Source organism: Muntiacus reevesi, chromosome 3, assembly GCF_963930625.1.
Source record: "Muntiacus reevesi chromosome 3, mMunRee1.1, whole genome shotgun sequence".
Lineage (NCBI taxonomy): Eukaryota > Metazoa > Chordata > Mammalia > Artiodactyla > Cervidae > Muntiacus > Muntiacus reevesi.
In genome coordinates this window covers 248,485,878-248,507,953 of record NC_089251.1, presented here as the reverse complement: position 1 = coordinate 248,507,953, position 22,076 = coordinate 248,485,878, and positions in this window count along the sequence as shown.

The following is a 22,076-nucleotide window of genomic DNA, read 5'->3' as shown; positions in this document are numbered from 1 at the left end:
CTTTCCAAGCACGTACACATCACCCATTTCCTGACTCAATTTCATTGTCTACAAAATGAGATTTATAAGATGCTTTAAAAACCCCAATCATCAAATATGAGATGGGACAGTCTTATAGATGGCAACAGAGCCTCTTACACTGATTAAAAGCCCAAGTTCTGGAATCCTGGCTCCTCCACTTTTTCAGTTCTATGAATTTGGCCATATTACTTAACCTTATGGAGCCTCAGTTTCCACTGCTGTAAAGAGAAAATAGTAGTGGTCCACATGCTTAGATATTCAATGAGATCCCATTTACAAAGCGCTTCACCCAGAGCCTAGTATGGGTGAAAGTTCAATCAGTGTTATTCTATGATCAATGATCATAGAATCTAAACTGAAAGAGTCTGGGGACTGTTCAACAAAACTCAGGCAACACATCTAGATTAAAAAGTATAATTGCCTGCCAGATAATAATCCAAAGACTTTGTGAAGGGGTCACATGTTATTTTAATCAGTGGATCTTGAAAGAGTAGTATTTCAAAGATAGGAGGAAATAAGCTAGCAGATGTTTGCAAAAAAAAATTAGACTGTATCTAAGAAAAAGCAATTTAAATAACTAGTTAGTGAATAATCTGCAACTGGTTACTTCAAGAGATAATCAATTATTCTTCAGTTTTAAAAAATGTTTCTGTTTTATTTTCAACCCAGATAAAAAGTATTCACTATTAAATTTTTTAGATTTAAAAAAAGCAGTGAAAACTTCTAATAAAATTGCCGATTAGCACCTAGAAAGATTTAACATTTGTTATAAATTGTTCCACTAGCTCTCACCTATAGTTCTATTATTACATACTTTATATACAATAAATATTTTTTTCTGTATACTTACTTTAGCCATGTATTATAAACACCTTTCTGTATCACTTAATGTTCTTTGTCATCTTCTTAATGGCCAGGTGATTTTCTATTCAATTAATGTAATTGGTTTAACTGAGCCTTAATTGTTGGTTATTTAGGTTTGTTCCCAAATGGTTGTCATACACATACATGTGGTTAAATCTTTGGATACATTTCTAGAAGTGGCCTTGCTGGATCAATGAGAATATCCTTTTTAAAAAAAAAAAAAAACAGTTGATTTTAAATTCCCATATTTTCAACTTGTACACATAGACGCGTCTTAGCTAGAATTTGGTGTCCTCGCTGGAATAACGCGTGTGTTTCTTCTGGGACAGACTGTCTCTGAAGCAGGTTTTGCTGGCACTACTCCGTAGTGCTGCAAACAGCAAACGGCCAAGGGTTCTGAGCACAGTTTCTACCTGGGCCCCAGCAGACTAAACATGTCACATTTACAACCTTCTTAGCTGTGCTTCCCATAAGCTGGGGACAGCGTGAGCTGGAGTGTCCTAGCCAATATGCCCAACTGAATATGATTATCTCAAGTGTCTGGGCATCTTGTTTTTTCAGGACACATTTGGTGTCACTGATCTGAGTGGGCTGCTGTTCAAACCTGTTCAGAAAGTTCACCCATTTTTAAAAAGTGACTTGAAAGATTAGTTTGTATGTGCACAGAATATCTCTAGGAGGATATACAAGCTCTTGGGGACCAGACTTGCCTCTGGCTGGGGAAAGTGAAAGTAGCAGAAGGGTTGAGAGACTTGCTTTTCACCTTTTTTCTTTTATATAGTTTTAATTTTTTTACCATGTGCATGTATTCAAAAGAAAGTTTTAAGCAAGGAAGATTATGCCTAAAAGAAATAACATATGCATATAGATGTTTTCTAATTGTCATCTACTGATTAGTAAAACATAAGCAAAGTGATGCACTTGGATGAGTTTACAGAAAGGGAATAGTTGAATATTTAACTATTTAAATATTTAACTATGAGGTCTAGAGACAGACTGCCTAGGATTTGTAGATTTTGAAAATCAAAAGAGGGTTTTTACTGCAAGTGTCTAACTGACTTTATGGTGTTATTTACAGCTTTGCAAATAGTCCATGGGAGGGAGAGAGAGTTGCAGAACTTCCCTTTGGATAGTGGTGACTCCAAATTTGAGAACTGCCACAAGCCGTTGCAAGAGGAGATGACCCAGAACATTTGGGGAGTTTGATTTTGTTTATTTTGCCTTTTTTTTTTTTTTTTTTTTTTTAGCATGGGCAGGAGTGTGGTTGAGGGACAGACAGTAGTCAAACAGATGACAGAACTTGAGTTCAATACCCATGTAATCTGATTACCCCTTAAATAGCCATGTACTTAAGAAGCTGCTGCTATACATGTTTTGAAACCAGTATTTCTCTGATTTCAGAGGAAATCATTCACAAGATAGAAGAGTATTAAAAATTCCTGAAACCATTCTAATTCCACCTACTGTGCATAATGTGCTCAGTCACTGGAAATGTATCGCTGGCAAAGCAAGTGATATGGTGACAGGGACAAGTAGACTCTGCCGTCACACAAGCCTAGATACATTCTTCCGCCCAACACTTCACTGTACATGATAAACAGAGTGCTGTTATGCCTGTTTTATGGGTGACCCCTGCTGCCTTATTTCAAAGTGGCTCTTCCCAAGCTGCCAGCATCATCAGAATGTGTTCTCCCCTCCAGGATTTTAGGTTCAGGCCATTCTCATCTTAGTTAATGAGAGTACAGCAGACTATTTATAAGAACTCTAGTCTCTCTTAGCAGATTGAGCACTGTGCCTCTCACACAATATTGAATAGGCATTCGATAAGCATTTGTTTAATGAATTCCCAAGTTCATCATGGGGATAAAACATAGTATTTCCCCCATAAACACGGAACAGTCTCAGGTGGCCTGAATAACAAGGCTCTATGGTTTGGTCCACATTCCCTCCCTGGCTGCTGCTTTGACTGCCAAATGTGATTCAAACAGAGCAAAAGGTAATCATCGGGTTCGAACAGTAAAGTCTAGTTAGAAAACATTGTCATTGCATAACCACAGGTTGTGTTAAGCTTAGAATTCTCGTTCCCAGCACTGCCTATGATGATATCTTTAAAAACAAACTGAAGATTGACTTATTTCATTGTACTAGATTGTTCAAAATCCAAGAAGTTTGAAAACGTGGGCCCCATGATGAATGATCTGATGGACAGTCTAAAAACAGAGACAAATGTTTATCCTGCTCTCCTTTGATGGCACAAGCAGCATCTGCTCTGCCGGTTGCTATGAAGGGAGGCCAAGTGTGTGGATGTATGCACTACCGCGCTCAATGCTCCTGCTGGGGATCAGACATTTTCTTTGAACAGTGGTATAACTACAAAAGACAATTTTGAAGAAAGAACATTCATAATGTTTTAAACTTATTGAGTGAAAATTGAGGGAACTATTAATATATTTAAGCCACCTAAACTAAAACACCAAATCCAGATATTTCAAGAGCCGTGCAGTAGTAAAACGCAAAGACACCAGTGGGTAGAGATTAACTGATGGAATAATATGCTTGTCGGTGACCGTAAGCTCTACGTGGCATTCCCATTGTTAGATTCACCTGATGTACAGGCAACAGCAACATTCCTGGGATGCAATCTGTCTCAATACTATTATGGCTGAGGTGGCCCTTTAGGGATTTTAGGTATTTCAGTTATATTACCTTTGCTTTATAATTTTAACTGAGGTTATTGTATAAACATTTTTACTGCATCATCATTAATAGTCTAAGGAAAGAAATCTATTTCTGCCAACAGATAGGAAATAAATCTTCACTATCTCTTTGGTCCACTAGTTTACATTTAGAACATCGTACCTTTTCCGAAAAGCTGTTGGAGACACATGCGCTCATTATTATCCTGCAGTGATTTATCACTTAACTCTGAAACACACAATATATCCAACTTACCCACTAACTGGTGTTAAAAAAAATTCAACTGAGTAAATTTTTTAAAGATCTTATTGCCTTTATTCAACAATTCATGAACTGAGCAGTATCCCATCTAGCAGATAGAAAGGAGCTCTGTGGGGCTATACCACAGGGAAGGCTTTCATTGGCAGAGGGCCAGGGCAGGGTTGTCATGCTAGAAAAGAGCAGGTTGTTTGTGGCAGGGTCCCCTTCCTCCAGGGGCCAGCAGGGGTCTGTGAGGCAGATTACCTTACTAGTGCTGACCAGGTAATCCCAGACTGACTGCTTTAAGATTCCATTCCTGGCAGAGGTTGAAACTGTAATTAGGTGTTAAGTCTCAGTTTGGTGACATGGGGCTTAGCACAGGTGACTCTGTTTGGGGGCCTGTTGTCTCTATTTTTGTTGTTGTTAACAACCCTCCTGTATTGATCGGACTCGCAGCCTGAGAGATGTGATCACAATTTAAGGCACTAGAGCCACTCCCAGACACCATTCTGACGTTCTCACAGTTTCTGCTGTTTCTCTTTGTTCCTTTTCTGACATCCCTTCCTAACCAGGGAAGTAGGGACCTTCTAAAAGAAGTAAATTATGAGTCATTAATGCCTCATGATAGGTCCTCTCTAACTCAACGATGTAATTTCAGGGGAGTTGACCGGTGAGGTGTCGCGGTTTGATTGATTAAGAGCACAATTGGGTTTCCCAGGTGGCGCTAGTGGTAAAGAACCTGCTTGCTATTGCAGGAGACATAAGAGGCACAGGTTTGATCCCTGGGTTGGGAAGATCCCCTGGAGGAGGGCATGGCAACCCGCTCCAGTATTCTTGCCTGGAGAATCCCATGGACAGAGGAGCCTGGCGGGCTACAGTCCATAGGGTTGCAAAGACTCGGACACGACTGAAGCGATCACAGCCCAGCACAGCAAGAGCAGTTAGATAACCTAAGGAGCAGTGTTCAGTTATCTGTAGGCCCAAGGAGAATGATAACCAGGAGAGACAAAGATAAATCCTGACAGAGCACAAACCGCTTCCACTGAAGTGGCACTGTTAATGAATTTGTTTGCAGGGAATTGTTGCGTTTGCCTGTTCCAGCCAAGGGTCAGTTACATTTTCAATGCATTTAGTAAGTAAATCTCCTACCCTAAAATAAAAAGTTGTTCTACATTCCTTGCAAAAATGAGTAGTGCTGGTGAGATCTCATATTTGAGAGCATATCTGATTTAGATAACTGTAAGAATGTGAGGGTACAAATGTGCTATGCTTTGCATAGGTATTGTGTCCCACTGGACAAGTACAGTTATAATCAAAGAAAGGTAAACACAAGGCACTGAATGTTTTATCTGTAAAAGTAGACTCTGACTTACAAGGAAGGTTGATTGAGGTTTGTAGTGACACTGGAACTAGAAGAAAAATTGGTCAAAGGGAGGACCAAGGGTTCACTAGTGTCATGGACAGATAAAAGTTTTTGATGACAAATCCAGCAGTTTGAAAGGTCACCTCTCTTTAGCAATGGCCTGGAAGATATGGATAATGACATATTTTCAGAACAATGCCAGAGTAACAGAAAGAAAGAGAAGAAGAAGGGGTTTCATTTTTAGTTGAAGTATGAAGTCTTGATTTGGCATCTTGGGTGGAAACAATAAGCCTCCATGCCAACTACTCTTCTTTCTCGTCAGTTTGATTTGGAGGTCTCCAGCATTTGCATGGAACCAGATGTCAAATGGAGCCTTCCTGAGTTTCGAGATGTGTCCCTAAGGCTCCATGCCTTCTAGTTTCACAGCAGTGTCAGTGGCCAGGAGTGTCTTTTCATGAGTCTCACTTTTGCAAAAATATCAGAATAAAACAATAACTGTTTATGACAAAAGACTTTAAAATGCTCATGGTTAAAGATTTGATGAGAGTTCATTAGGATAGAATTGACGAATAAATCTGGCTATTTCTATGATACACAGGATTTTAAGATAATAAGTGGAATTGCCAACTGATAACATTATACCAGAACCAGCAGATTTCCAGGAATTTCATACAATGTCTGGAACACTTCTAACATATACCTATATAAATACAACAAAAAGAAGGCATAGCACTACTTCTTATTTAACGTCACGTCCCATCTAATCTATCATAGTAAATAAGCCTAAGTAATTTAATAAATCTCTTTTTACAAGGATAAAGAGAACAAAAATTTTGACATTCCAGGGGCCCTCTGGAAAATCCCAAAATTAGTTCAAGATAAAACAAAATTCATTTAGAACTTCATTTGGGAAAGTTGTCAAAACATCATAAGGTTTGAACATTTAACTAAGTGGGATCACAGATTTTTATGAAATAATGCTTAATTATATAACCAAGGTGACAATGGAAGATATGTTAAAGGCAAATACAGAAAGTTACATAGCTGTGAGCAAACTTTAGCTCTTTTAATATTGAGAAGCAGTTTTCTTTTTTTTTATTTTTTTTATTTTTCAGTGGGTTTTGTCATACACTGATGTGAATCAGCCACAGAGTTACACGAATTCCCCATCCCGGTCTCCCATCCCACCTCCCTCTCCACCCGATTCCCCTGGATCTTCCCAGCCCAACAGGCCCGAGCACTTAACTCTTGCCTCCCACCTGGGCTGGTGGTCTGTTTCACCACAGATAATATACATGCTGGAGAAGCAGTTTTCTTAAGGACTCAAACATCTGATTAAAAAAAATATGAAGCACAGTTAAGACACCAAAACCTTTACTATTCAGAGAGACTACCTAAAAGGTAAAGAAACTGTTGCAATCTGTTATCAAAAAACAGGCCAGAAGTAAAAAAAAAAAAAAAAAAAAAAAAAAAAAAAACTTTGTCCTTTTAACAGAGAGAAAACCAATCCTAATTTTGCACTAGTATTCTTTTGATATTAAACAGTTTTTTTAAATCTTAAATAAATATATTGCGATCTTAACCAGCTTGACTGTGCATAAAATTCCTTTCCCAGGATTCCTTTTCCACAAACCTTCTGCAATTTTATGCTTTTTTTTTTTTTTCCTTTCTTATCCTGGAACAATAAATCATTTTACTTTCCTTACCTACTTTTCATACACATTTGTTTAGAATTCTTAACCTTTTAAATCTTCAATTCCTAATGAAAACTAAGAAGTAAGCAATTGTGGACTTTGTTTTACTAGCATTCCGTGGATTATAGGTTGGCAGACTTACATATTTCACAATTTCTTGAAGTATACTCTTCCTCATAGTAAACTTTCAATGTGGAACAAAACATGTTTACTAATAAACCCAAATGCCATTAGTTCTTTTCTAAAAGGAACCCAAAAGTGGGTACACCTATGTGCAATGATTAATATATCAGTATTTTATTTGAAAATAACCTAGATAGATATTCAATTAATATTCATAATTTACTTCATCTCCATATAACTTTAAGGTTTCAAATAACCAAAAAGACTTTGGAAACTGTTTAAGTAGACATAAAACATAAGTATTGCTGAAAATCTCACCTAGAAACTTATACCACTTACATCTACTTAATTCACTTGTTCTTAACACTTATGTTTGGGTTGCTCATGAAGATGTCATCATAGAAAGTTATTTTACTTGCTAACATTTTGTAACACAGATAACATGAAATTATTTGACTAGTAAACCCAGGTAAAATAAAAGTTGTATGCCTGCATTATCTTGAATGTTGATAACAGTTTATTACTGATAACACACAAATTTTATAATTAAGCTAATGTGCTTTCACTTTTATTTACCAACGATTATCTCAGATCATGTGAACTTGAAAAATTCTTGGGTTAGTTCCTATTATATTTCTGGAAGTTCTAAGAATACTTATTTCCTAGTCAGTGCTTAATTTTTCTTTAAGGCAATTAAACAGAACTCTTTTACAGGTTAATTTTGGCAATCCCATTTGGAGGTAGAAAATACCACACATCTACAACACACATATATATAGACACGCATAAACAGACAGACACCTTATAGCTTCTATTCTAAAATTTTAGCCATGAATCAGGTACAATATTATAAAACTCACTAGTCATTAAAGACATTGGATCCAAATTCTGTTTCTGACAAATGGAATAAATTAAGGTTACCCACTCTGATGACTAAAACTTTTTACTAATATCTGTGAAGACACTTAGAGTTTTTCATCCGCTTAAATTACAAATAATGTTTTCCCCTTTTGTTTTCTTTCTGGTAAGAATTATCTTCCTAAAGTTTCTGTTTTAAAGAGATGGCCTACCCAAGTCCAAGAAACTCAGAGAGCCCCAAAAAGGATAAACCCAAGGCAAAACACCCCAAGACACATATTAATCAAATTAACAAAGATCAAACACAAAGAACAAATATTAAAAGCAGCAAGGGAAAAACAACAAATAACACACAAAGGGATTCCCATAAGGATAACAGCTGATCTATCAATAGAAACCCTCCAGGCCAGAAGGGAATGGCAGGACATACTTACAGTAATGAAAGAGAATAACCTACAACCTAGATTACTGTACCCAGCAAGGATATCATTCAGATATGAAGGAGAATTCAAAAGCTTTACAGACAAGCAAAAGCTGAGAGAATTCAGTACCACCAAACCAGCTCTTCAACAAATGCTAAAGGATCTTCTCTAGACAGGAAATGCAGAAAGGTTGTATAAACGTGAACCCAAAACAACAAAGCAAATGGCAACGGGACCACACCTATCAATAATTACCTTAAATGTAAATGGGTTGAATGCCCCAACCAAAAGACAAAGATTGGCTGAATGGATACAAAAGCAAGACCCCTATATATGCTGTCTACAAGAGACCCACCTCAAAACAAGAGACACATACAGACTAAAAGTGAAGGGCTGGAAAAAAATATTTCACGCAAACAGAGACCAAAAGAAAGCAGGAGTCGCAATCATATCAGATAAAATAGACTTTCAAATAAAGGATGTGAAAAGAGACAAAGAAGGACACTACATAATGATCAAAGGATCAATCCAAGAAGAAGATATGACAATTATAAATATATATGCACCCAACATAGGAGCACTGCAATATGTACAGCAAATTCTAACGAGTATGAAAGAGGAAATTAATGGTAACACAATAATAGTGGGAGACTTTAATACCCCACTCACAACTATGGATAGATCAACTAAACAGAAAATTAACAAGGAAACACAAACCTTAAATAACACGATGGACCAGCTAGACCTAATTGATATCTATAGGACATTTCACCCCAAAACAATCAACTTCACCTTTTTCTCAAGTGCACACGGAACCTTCTCCAGAATAGATCATATCCTGGGCCATAAATCTTGTCTTGGAAAATTCAAAAAAATTGAAATCATTCCAGTCATCTTTTCTGACCACAGTGCAGTAAGATTAGATCTCAATTACAGGAAAAAAATTGTTAAAAATTCAAACATATGGAGGCTAAATAACACGCTTCTGAATAACCAACAAATTATAGAAGAAAACAAAAAAAAATCAAAATATGCATAGAAATGAATGAAAATGAAAACACAACAACCCAAAACCTATGGGACACTGTAAAAGCAGTGCTAAGGGGAAGGTTCATAGCATTACAGGCTTACATAAAGAAACAAGAAAAAAGCCAAATAAATAACCTAGCTCTACACCTAAAGCAATTAGAGAAGGAAGAAATGAAGAACCCCAGGGTTAGCAGAAGGAAAGAAATCTTAAAAATTAGGGCAGAAATAAATGCAAAAGAAACTAAAGAGGCCATAGCAAAAATCAACAAAGCTAAAAGCTGGTTTTTTGAAAAAATAAACAAAATTGACAAACCATTAGCAAGACTCCTTAAGAAACAAAGAGAGAAGAACCAAATTAACAAAATTAGAAATGAAAATGGAGAGATCACAACAGACAACACTGAAATAAAAAGATCATAAGAGACTACTACCAGCAGCTCTATGCCAATAAAATGGACAACTTGGATGAAATGGACAAATTCTTAGAAAAGTATAACTTTCCAAAACTGAGCCAGGAATAAATAGAAGATCTTAACGGACCCATCACAAGCAAGGAAATCGAAACTGTAATCAGAAATATTCCAGCAAACAAAAGCCCAGGACCAGATGGCTTCATAGCTGAATTCTACCAAAAATTTAGAGAAGAGCTAACACCTATCTTACTCAAACTCTTCCAGAAAATTGCAGAAGAAGGTAAACTTCCAAACTCATTCTATGAGACCGCCATCACCCTAATTCCAAAACCAAAGATGCCACAAAAATAGAAAACTACAGGTCAATATCACTGATGAACATAGATGCAAAAATCCTTAACAAAATTCTAGCAAACAGAATCCAACAACATATTAAAAAAAATCATACACCATGACCAAGTGGGCTTTATCCCAGGAATGCAAGGATTCTTTAATATCTGCAAATCAATCAATGTAAAACACCACATTAACAAATTGAAAGATAAAAACCATATGATTATCTCAATAGATGCAGAGAAAGCCTTTGACAAAATTCAACACCCATTTATGATTAAAACTCTCCAGAAAGCAGGAATAGAAGGAACATACCTCAACATAATCAAAGCTATATATGACAAACCCACAGCAAGCATCACCCTCAATGGTGAAAAATTGAAAGCATTTCCCCTGAAATCAGGAACAAGACAAGGGTGCCCACTCTCACCACTACTATTCAACATAGTTTTGGAAGTTTTGGCCACAGCAATCAGAGCAGAAAAAGAAGTAAAAGGAATCCAGATAGGAAAAGAAGAAGTGAAACTCTCGCTGTTTGCAGATGACATGATCCTCTACATAGAAAACCCTAAAGACTCTTCCAGAAAATTACTAGAGCTAATCAATGAATATAGTAAAGTTGCAGGATATAAAATTAACACACAGAAATCCCTTGCATTCCTATATACTAACAATGAAAAAACAGAAAGAAATTAAGGAAACAATACCATTCACCATTTCAACAAAAAGAATAAAATACTTAGGAGTATATCTACCTAAAGAAACAAAAGACCTATACATAGAAAACTATAAAACACTGATGAAAGAAATCAAAGAGGACACAAACAGATGGAGAAACATATTGTGTTCATGGATTGGAAGAATCAATATTGTCAAAATGGCTATTCTACCCAAAGCAATCTATAGATTCAGTGCAATCCCTATCAAGCTACCAACGGTATTTTTCACAGAACTAGAACAAATAATTTCACAATTTGTATGGAAATACAAAAAACCTCAAATAGCCAAAGTAATCTTGAGACAGAAGAATGGAACTGGAGGAATCGACCTGCCTGACTTCGGACTCTACTACAAAGCCACAGTCATCAAGACAGTATGGTACTGGCACAAAGACAGAAATATAGATCAATGGGACAGAATAGAAAACCCAGAGATAAATCCATGAACCTATGGACACCTTATCTTTGACAAAGGAGGCAAGGATATACAGTGGAAAAAAGACCACCTCTTTAACAAGTGGTGCTGGGAAAACTGGTCAGTCACTTGTAAAAGAATGAAACTAGAACACTTTCTAACACCATACACAAAAATAAGCTCAAAATGGATTAAAGATCTAAATGTAAGACCAGAAACTATAAAACTCCTAGAGGAGAACATAGGCAAAACGTTCTCCAACATGAATCACAGCAGGATCCTCTATGACCCACCTCCCAGAATATTGGAAATAAAAGCAAAAATAAACAAATGGGACCTAATGAAACTTAAAAGCTTTTGCACAACAAAGGAAACTATAAGTAAGGTGAAAAGACAGCCCTCAGTTTGGGAGAAAATAATAGCAAATGAAGCAACAGACAAAGGATTAATCTCAAAAATATACAAACAACTCCTGAAGCTCAATTCCAGAAAAAATAAATGACCCAATCAAAAAATGGGCCAAAGAACTAAACAGACATTTCTCCAAAGAAGACATACAGATGGCTAACAAGCACATGAAAAGATACTCAACATCATTCATTATCAGAGAAATGCAAATCAAAACCACAATGAGGTACCATTACACGCCAGTCAGGATGGCTGCTATCCAAAAGTCTACAAGCAATAAATGCTGGAGAGGGTGTGGAGAAAAGGAAACCCTCTTACACTGCTGGTGGGAATGCAAACTAGTACAGCCACTATGGAAAACAGTGTGGAGATTTCTTAAAAAGCTGGAAATAGAACTGCCATATGACCCAGCAATCCCACTTCTGGGCATACACACTGAGGAATCCAGATCTGAAAGAGACACGTGCACCCCAATGTTCATCGCAGCACTGTTTATAATAGCCAGGACATGGAGGCAACCTAGATGCCCATCAGCAGATGAATGGATAAGGAAGCTGTGGTACATATACACCATGGAATAGTACTCAACCGTTAAAAAGAATTCATTTGAATCAGTTCTAATGAGATGGATGAAACTGGAGCCCATTATACAGAGTGAAGTAAGCCAGAAAGATAAAGAGCATTACAGCATACTAACGCATATATATGGAATTTAGAAAGATGGTAACGATAACCCTATATGCAAAACAGAAAAAGAGACACAGATGTACAGAACAGACTTTTGAACTCTGTGGGAGAAGGTGAGGGTGGGATGTTTCGAAAGAACAGCATGTATATTATCTATAGTGAAACAGATCACCAGCCCAGGTGGGATGCATGAGACAAGTGCTTGGGCCTGGTGCACTGGGAAGACCCAGAGGAATCGGGTGGAGAGGGAGGTGGGAGGGCGGATCGGGATGGGGAATACATGTAACTCTATGGCTGATTCATGTCAATGTATGACATAACCCACTGAAATGTTGTGAAGTAATTAGCCTTCAACTAATTAAAAATAAAATAAAATAAAAAAAATCTGGAAAAAAAAAAAAGAGATGGCCTAAATAAGAATTTCTGGAGATGACCAGATGACCAGGTGCTTTTTACATCTCAAAAGCACAGGGAAAGAATGCAGGTTCCTCTAAGAAGGACTCTTTTCCTAAAGCCAAAATTTTTACAATACCTATAAACCTTTTGAGATGAACAAGGGAGGTTTGGGGATTGGTTAAAAAAAGGATAAGTGGACTTTGAACTGCATTTTTGGTTTTGCAAAGATTTGTAAGATATGGACACTTGCTTTCAATTTCTCAAAGAATTGGGTTGTAACCTAAGTGATACCAAAAGGCTTAGGTGTCCATCCAACCGCATTATCTTCACGTTGCTTTTTTATATCGGGGAGAAGATTTAAGATGGAAATCAAAAGATTTCTATGTTCTGAATTTAGAGTTGTTTGGAATGTTTTAGTAAATCCTCCAACAAAGTCTTCACAAGGTTTTTCTCTCCCTCTGGGTACATTTAACTTGGTAGAGGAAGCCTAAAACAAAAAATTCCTATCAAGCTCTGAATATCAGCTTCCCATTTGGCCAATTCCTGACCATAGAGTTACTTTTTAAAAAATCCTTTCAAATATCTTATCAATTTTCAGCAAGGGCAAAAACTAATTATTTCTGGCAATATTGAAAACCCATGGGCCAAAAAAGTGTCCCCAAATAGGGTCCAAAAGATACTACTCTTCCAAAATTCAGAGACTCTCCCCAAGATGGCCAAAAGAAAAAAAAGAAAGAAAGACTTAGGCAATTTCCCTGAAGGCTGGCAGCAATTTGGTAAGGCCCTCAGAGCAAGTAGAGTTCAACACACATTTTTGTCCAGCCAGCTTTGAGATTCCTCCAAACTGGTGGTCACCAAGCCTAGTCCTCAAGACACAAATCAAGACAGACAAAAAAATAATGGCTGCCCCTGGGAGAGAAAGAATGAGTAATCAGTGGGTCTGGAGTTGGAAAGGAAGGGACAAATTTTTTCTGCCCCTCTACTGGGTACTACAGACAGAGATTCTCGAGAGCTGACTCTGATAGTAATTCTCATCCTTCAGTGGCTTCTGCCAGTTTTCCCATCTGCAGGCTCTTGTATTACCAAATTTGGTAAGATTTTTCTTTAGCTTTAATTTTAGTTTTCCTTGGCGACTTAAGGGAATAACCCAGCAGTTTACCAGGATTCTTTCAGAGTTCCATCAACCCTAGGAAGGGTCCATAAAGGGCTCCTCTTCAAGGGTAGATATGGGTACATTGTAAGGACACTAACTTGGCAAACTTTTGTTTGTGCTCTTGTAGTCTCTTCAGAGTGGAAAAACAATTCAGAGGATTACTAGAATGAGTAATCAAATAAAAGAGGATGGAGGGGAGCAATGGGAGTTATATCAGTCTTATAGTCTTTTTGTTTTAGGTACCTCTTGTGTTTTTCTCATTAACCTTTTGCAACAAGTTTTTCAATGAGCTAGTTCAGAATTTGGGGATATTTTGGAGGTATCCCAGTCTGATTTGGGAGTCCTTGCTTTCAAGTGCACTTCCTAAATGATCTTATCTAATTGAAACATTCCTCATAATGCCATTGTAATTCTAGATTGCCTTAGTAAGATTTTGCCATTTTTGTAGATAGCTACAGCTGCTGGGACCACAGTTCTTAGACATAAAATAAGCAGGTGTGCTGAAAGGTGGCATACTCACCTCTTTGGAAATTAAGGATCTTTTTTCTTTAGTCAGTCCTTGGACCTCTAAGAGCCAAATTAATACCTCAGAGGAACCTCAAATTAATACCAAAGAGTCAAATTAATACTAATAGGAATTAATATCTATTACTGTGTTGGGAATTGTGAAATGTTTTACAGCATATGCCTGCACAGTTTTCTTGAGGTTGGCAGGTGACCTACTGTCATTCTAACCCATTCTATGACCAACTTATCCTATCATGAGAGTCTTAGAATTAGGTGGTAAGCACTCAGCATAAGTCCACTAATTTGGGGGCTTTGGCTTCCATGATTCTCATTAGCAATAGATCTGTTATTCTTTTACCTCAAGTGCACATTAACAGAAACCAAGAGTAATCAAGAAAATAAGACTGTGGACACCAGTAGTAACCAAAGATATGGTACTCCACCAAAAGAAGGCACTGGCCAAGAGAAGGCTTTAGGTGTACATAACTAGAAGTTCCGGAAATGGGGCTACAGTGTGGACCATCAGACCCCAACAAATGAGGACTGCAGACTAACCACGGGCTAAGGTCTTGGGATCCAACTGGAACCATCTGCCAGCTCAAGCTGACCTTCTAACCCCTGGACTGGGGATCAGGGTCCTAGCCCTGGTCCTTGTCTTGGCTGGAGAGGTTATTTTTCTGCTTGGATTCACCTAGCCAATAACAAAACTGATATTGAAACTGCAACAGTACAAGTTTTATTCAGTGCCCAAAGAATGGAGAAGCAGCAACTTAGTTCACAAATCAACTTCTTAACTCGATTTGGGCAGAAACACTGTGTGAATAAGAGGGTAGAGGAATAGGAAAGAGGGGGAGCAATATTCATAACTTATCAGAGAACAGGGTTGTGGTCTGGGCCCAGAACTAGTGCAACTCTTATCAGTCCTTGTATGGGCTTTTCTGATTGGTGTCATGACAACTCTCAACTGTCATGGTGCTGATGGGAATGTCATTTAGCATGCTAATATATTACAATGAGTGCATAATAATGCTCAAGATCTTCTATTAATAGAAGTCAAAACTTCCACCACCTTGGGCCTAGCTGGTTTTAACCAGTTCTTAATTTCCTCTTTGCTGCTTCTTCCTGGGACTTAGATAAGAGCAGTTGGTTTCCATTTGCAGAATGGGCAGGGGTTTGATTCTAGGACAATAGCTTTGGTAACAATGTCAGTCAAAACTGACTTGTTAACTCTGAACTGGAAAGCCAATTAGACTGGCAACTCATCGCAAAGAGAGGAAAGTTCAGAACCGAAAGGAACTTGCTCACAGCCCTCAGAAACAGTAAGAAAGACAGAGAACTCAAAGGGTTTGTGGATACTGGCACCTGTGTTTCTTATTATCCCCAAAGCCTTCAGAAGTTTCCTTTGGATCTCATCACTACCACCAACACTGTTTTAAAAACAAATTCAACTGAGTAAATTTTTAAAATCTTATTGGATTAATTCAATGGTTCATGAATCAAGGAAGATCCTATCTAGCAGATAGAAAGGAGCTCCAAGCTTCAAAAGCAAAGAGGGGAAGGACAAGGAAGTTATATTAACAAAGAGCAGATTGTGGCATGGTCATCTTCCTTTAGGAGACAGCAGAGGACTATAAGGCAACACTAGTACTGACCAGGTGATTTCAGACTGACTGGTTTAAGATTCCATTCCTGAGAGAGGTTGAAAACTGTAATTAAGTTTGATATTAAGTCTTGATTTGGTGACATGGGGCTTAGCACAAGTAACTCCATTTTGAGCCTGTTGTCCCTTTTCCTTAACACTGGTGTCTTATTCCAGTTACCATATTTTGAATTAATAACTCAAAATATGTTACTTTTACAGACACAAAACATTATTTTGAAATCTTTTGCAAATTCTAACTAATATTTATACATTTCTTTAGCTAGTATTTACTGAAAACCTATTATGTGCCCAACACTGTTACTCAAGGATAGTTTTTAGCTTCCCAAATATATCTGAAACTTCTAATGTGAAAATTTATTCTCAAAAAAAAAAATTTGTAAGAAAAGTTTCACTATCAGAGTGTAAAAATACAAGATTATGAGTTTTCATACAAGCTATGCCAATAATCCACATGTGATCCAGAGGTCACATATCTGTGCCTCTGTTTCTTTGTCTGCAACAGAATAGTAAGTAATTTTTTCTTTGCCCTGATTCAGCTGTTAAGAGAAACAGCTAATAAAAATTGTTGCAAAGTACCATGAATATTTAAAAGTGCCTCATCATCATGATTAATAATAATATATAAGGCTCAAATATTGAAATGACTCTCTGGCATTATTCCAAATCAAGAAATATAATCTCTGGCCTTGTGTAGTAATGAAGAGAAACAGTGTGAGATACTTTTATTGTACCACTTTGAATGAACATAATGATGAATATCTTTAATTACACTGTATTCTATAACAGTGTGGGGGGCAGGGAGGGGCTTATGCATGCATACATGTGTTTTAAACTAACTGTATTGCAGTTCTCTTAACAATGTATCTAGGGTTCAAATAGAAACATTTCAAAACCAGGCAGACATTTACATGTCTGTACCTAACCTTGGAATGAATGCTTATTTTGATGGAGAAGGTAAGCAGCTAGCAGTCCTCTGTTAAAAGATCTGATTTCATAGATCTCAAAATCTGTCATCTTCATGTTAGCCGACTGTCTGGCACCTAATGAGAAAAACAAATTGCTTTTACTTTCCACGTAAGACATTTGCATTTAGAACTTTTTTTTGCTCATAAAAGGTTTATAAAGCACCCACTCAAACCATTCTACCTGCATTTTTCACCTAAAAGGGTCTTTATGAAATCTTACAGTAAATTTAATAACCCTCTTCAATAAACATGAGCTTTTATGAGTGTGTCATATCTAAATAGACTCAATGGTCTGGGAATAAAATCTGCATCAGTAATATTTTCGGTGCTGTAATATCCTACATATTTTTTTTAAAGCCATGTGCAGAGCAGACCACTGCATAAGAAAAAAAATAGTCTCCAAGTTTAAGAAAGCAACTGGTCAGTGAACACCTGGGTGACTCATTAAGTTCAATGTGAAATGTCCTGGTGTGTACAACATTGAGCTTCATAATATTTGAACATTAGCATCTTTCATTTTCCTCCATTTTCAGCAAAGGCACATTATAGAAAATAACTTTAGAAATGGCCTTCAGTAATCATTCACACTGGGTTTTTCAGGAAGGGGACCTCACATGAAACATTTCCCCATTTCAATCACTTCCACAGGGGACTTGTGCTTAGGCAAACCTGCTGACATGAGCCCTATTGCTCAGGGTACCTCATCGCTCCTTTCACCACTTAGGCTACCAAATTAGGCATGAGACTAGGACCCTCATTTCTCCTGCTGCTGGTGTGTATCAGTAAAGAAGACTGGAAAATGCTAGTGACTTTTTTATAGCTGCTATATAACAAGAGAATGAAATGTCAAAGCCCTGGAAAGTCCATCTTTCTTCATCTCATCAAAGCTCATCCAGCTACTGCTGATATGGAGACTTGCCTCTCACCTTCAACTTCGCCTTGCTAGCAAGCAGCGACTTAAAATTCACCAATGCAGAGCAGCCCGAAGAGTCAAGATACTCTGATTCTGTGGTGACTGAACTAAGGGCTTGGGCAGACATTCAGAGCATTCAGGATCCTTGTCTTGAGGTAGCTTGCATGCATGCGTGCATGCTAAGTTATTCAGTCGTGTCCAACTCTTTGGACTGTAAGCCTGCCAGGCTCCTCTGTCCGTGGGATTCTCTAGGCAAGAATACTGGAGTGGGCTGCCATCCCCTTCTCCAGGGGATCTTCCTGACCCAGGATTGAACCTGTGTTTCCTGTGGCTCCTACATTGCAGGCAGATTCTTTATTACTGAGCCACTGGGGAAGCCCTGAGATAGCTTACTTCCCCAATTAGACACACTCTTGAGAAGTTGTATGTAAATTGTTTCCTTCTAAATTAATTCATATCTATAACACACCAAGGGAAGGCTTTCTAAAATATGATGAACATTTTTACACTTTTTTTTCTTTTAGTTCTTAAAGCCATGTCTTTCTAAAATCAAAATTTGCATATATAAGTCAAAATTTGCTTAAAGTAAATATATACAAAGTCAGATCAATTAAATCCAAAGAAAACCACCGATTCTTACTTTAGTCCTTGTTTCTATCTGTTCTTGCCCTCTCATACTTTTTAAACCAGAATTTCTGGCCAGAACCAAATAGAGGAAGATGTCCTACAGTCAGGAGAGCTGTGTTTCCCCTGTCTTTGAGTTCAAACTCCCCTTGCCAAATCACTAAGCGATAAAAACCAAGAAGCAGAAAGACTATAAGTAGAAGAACTAAACATAAGACTTCAGGAGGAAATGATTTGATGGGGTTTGGGGCTTTCTACTACCCTTATCTCATACTCTCACTGCCCTGGATGCCCCATAACTTGGGACACTAAAGCACAAGGAAGCCAAAAGGAGCCTTATTCTTCCACCCTCAGGCCTTCCATCAACAGCCTCAAGCTAGAGCCAGAAGAACCGCTTGACCAGCCTGTCCCTCCTGAACAACCTCCCTGTCCTCACCCAAATCTCCTGTTGTGCTCACCTGAGGGCTCTTAGGTACCCTACGAGCATTTTATAGGATGCATTTCGCATTTTGTAGGATGCTCAGACAAAAGTGAGTTAGGCACACCCAGAATGTCCAGGCCTCTCACCTTGAAATCTTCCCCCAGTCGGCCCTTGGACCAGGCGAAGTACAATGAAGCAACAAACAGTCCAAAGACTGACAAAGAGAAAGAAATAGATGAAAAAGGACTCCAGTTAATCGGCAAAATAAACCATTATCCTTAAATGTCCAGGAACTAACAAGCCAGTCTTATACTTGGTTTTAAAGCGTATCTGGAGGGCCTTTAGACATGCCTGCTGCCCACGGAACAGTGGGAGGGTATCTACTGGGATCCTGGCCAGTTTGGATCAGGAATCCAGTCTCAGTGCCAGAGCCCTCAATGACCATAAAGAAGTTTCCTAGGGACCACATAGCTGTGCCTACTAAATGCTCTGTTCCCAAGAATCACTGAAGCCTACCGCTCCAAATTAGTGCATTTTAAAGCTACCAAATAAAATGAATGAGGTGATGATACAGAGAAAAGAAAACATTTAAGGATAATGAGCACAGAGAACAGAGCTTCATTCTATACAGGAGGAAAAAAAGGTCAGTAAATTTAGCACACACGTAATAGTCCTCGCAAATCAGCTCCTAATTAATCCTCATCCAGCCAAAGTATACTAGTTTAACCTTTTCATTCTGGGCTTCTCACAATATTTACAAACCACTGCCTCGCAACAGGAATGGAAAATACACCCCTTCTGGAAGCTTCAGAATGGAGTGGGCTTCCATAGGACTGGATGAGGGTGCTCCTTGTGTGGGGAGCAGTGTGGAGTCTGGTCGTACAACCAGATATCATAATCTGATCAATTAGGGCTATTGTCTGTGTTTTTAGTGCCAGAGTCACAAGACCTTGGCAGCAAAGGGTTTTGGGGACTTGTTTTACTTTCAAATAACAGTAATGTAATTGATCCTCCTAAAACAAAGAAGCTAACCTCAACAAAAAACAGGTCTCACTTGGATCTACCCCAAGAGTATGATTGGTGATTTATTAGAAAACCTTGTCAAAAAGCAATTTTATCCATAAGGTAAGTCCATAGCTTGGGAATGCTGAGAATAAAGAATCTTCCAAAAGGTTCTAGGGCATAACCCCCAAAACAGTATATCTAAATACATACCTTTATAGGATAAGTATGTTAATAATGTGACTTAAGGCTTTGAAAACCTTGAATTGAAAACACTGTGGAGAAGTGCAACACATATCACCTACCTAATACTGTCATTTTGAACCCCTGTGGTGCAGAACTGGCCCCAATGTGAATAGAAGTGCAGAAAATGAAGTAGAGCTTTTGCATCATGCCCTCCATAAACCCAGGTTCACTCAGTTAGCCTTCTACCTTCAGTGTCCATCTCTTTCATCACTGTTTTGTAAAGAACCAGAGAGCCATGCAACAGTCAGAGCTGGGGGGAGGTGCTAGACAGTAGCCAGATTATAGTCACGTGGTATCAGTCTAAATAATTATAATAGATACCATTTATTAAATGTTTTCTGTGTGCCATATACACTTTTAAGTGCATTATACTTTTAATCCATTTAACCTTTGTGACAACCCCACTAGATAGGTACCGTTACCATACCAAGTATTCCACGTGCAGAAACTAAGGCACAGAGAGATTAAATAATTCACCTAAGGTCTCACAACTAGAAAAATGGGGAAGCACTAGACCATGGGTTCCTCAAGGGCAGGGTTTATATTTTACTCAACTCTATATTCATCAACACCTAATCCAGTAGTTCTCACCTGCATAGTTTGTAAAAATACAAATTGGTTGAAAAAATAAGGCTGAATTGAATAATTTGAGGAAAGCAGAAAAGATTGCCTGAGGCTTCAGAGGGGAAAGGGAATACTTGCAAAATACTCTCTAAGCAGGAAGTGTTCCTAATCCTGGTCAGTGTTAAGGGTTTGCACACTCGTTAGACAGCCTCCTCTGGGTATACAGCACACTGTTTTGGGTGTGTGGAAGTCTCCACCTCCCCTTGATAGTGCCCTTTCTCGACTGGTGGGTGATGATTACAAATATTTAGCCATGTGTCCTACCCTGGATTTATTAGTTAATTCAACAAATATTTATTGAGCACGTAGGCTAAGTGCTATACTAGAGGCCACAGGCGACAGAACAACTTGTTTCTAAGCAGCCTGAATTTAGAATAGAGAGGAGGAATAGAGGACAGCTCCCACATCTCAGATGCTCGCCCAGGTGGGACCCTGAACTGGATCCTCGAACAGCAGCCTGGATTCTAACTGCCCTTCCCACTGAAGGGTTCCTCTGAAGAGGAAGGAAAGGTTACACATGGCAGACCTCGGCATCAGGGAGCCATGAAGGTTAACAGAAACCCAGCAGGCATCCCTGGGTAGGGATTACAAGTGGTCACAACCACCCATGTGCCTGGCGCTAGACCCTAAAGACTTTCCTGTATGAACTCAGGTTTCTATCATGGAAAAGAGCTGGGACTTGAATGTTAACTTTCTGATCACGCAAGAATGGAAAAGAGGGAGAAAAAAATCCTCTCTACTGAAAGCCTTTTACAACAGCGCAAGGCTGCGGTCATGGTTTGGAGAATTAGACCCTGTTACAGCAAATTGGTGTGGGAGCGATACTTGGGACTATTACTGGAGAAGCTCAGATGGCTGTAGCAACCCGAGAGGGCACTGAATTCTCACTTGTAAGGAAGCTAATTTGGGAGAAGGAGGAGAAGCAAGGTCATCAGCTGTCCTTGGGGAACAAATCAGAACATCAAAGCTGGAATTGGAGAAGCAGGTTCGGATTTGCTGAGGTCTCTGCCTCCTGTAGTCAGATTCTCAAAAAGCAGAAGCCACAGGAAAAAGAAATAAGTAGGTTACTCATCTCTGATTAAGACTACACCCTGGAAAAAACCAGGGGCCAGGTGAGAGACAAAAGCCACCAATTTGCCTTCAGTATAGGTCGGGTCACACACAAGACAAATGGAATGCCATTGCTCCTAGCAGGGTCCAGACACGCAACACAAAACCAAAAGCACATGGGACTTCCTGGGATTGTGTGATAAAGAAACCTTAATCTGTTTTGAGG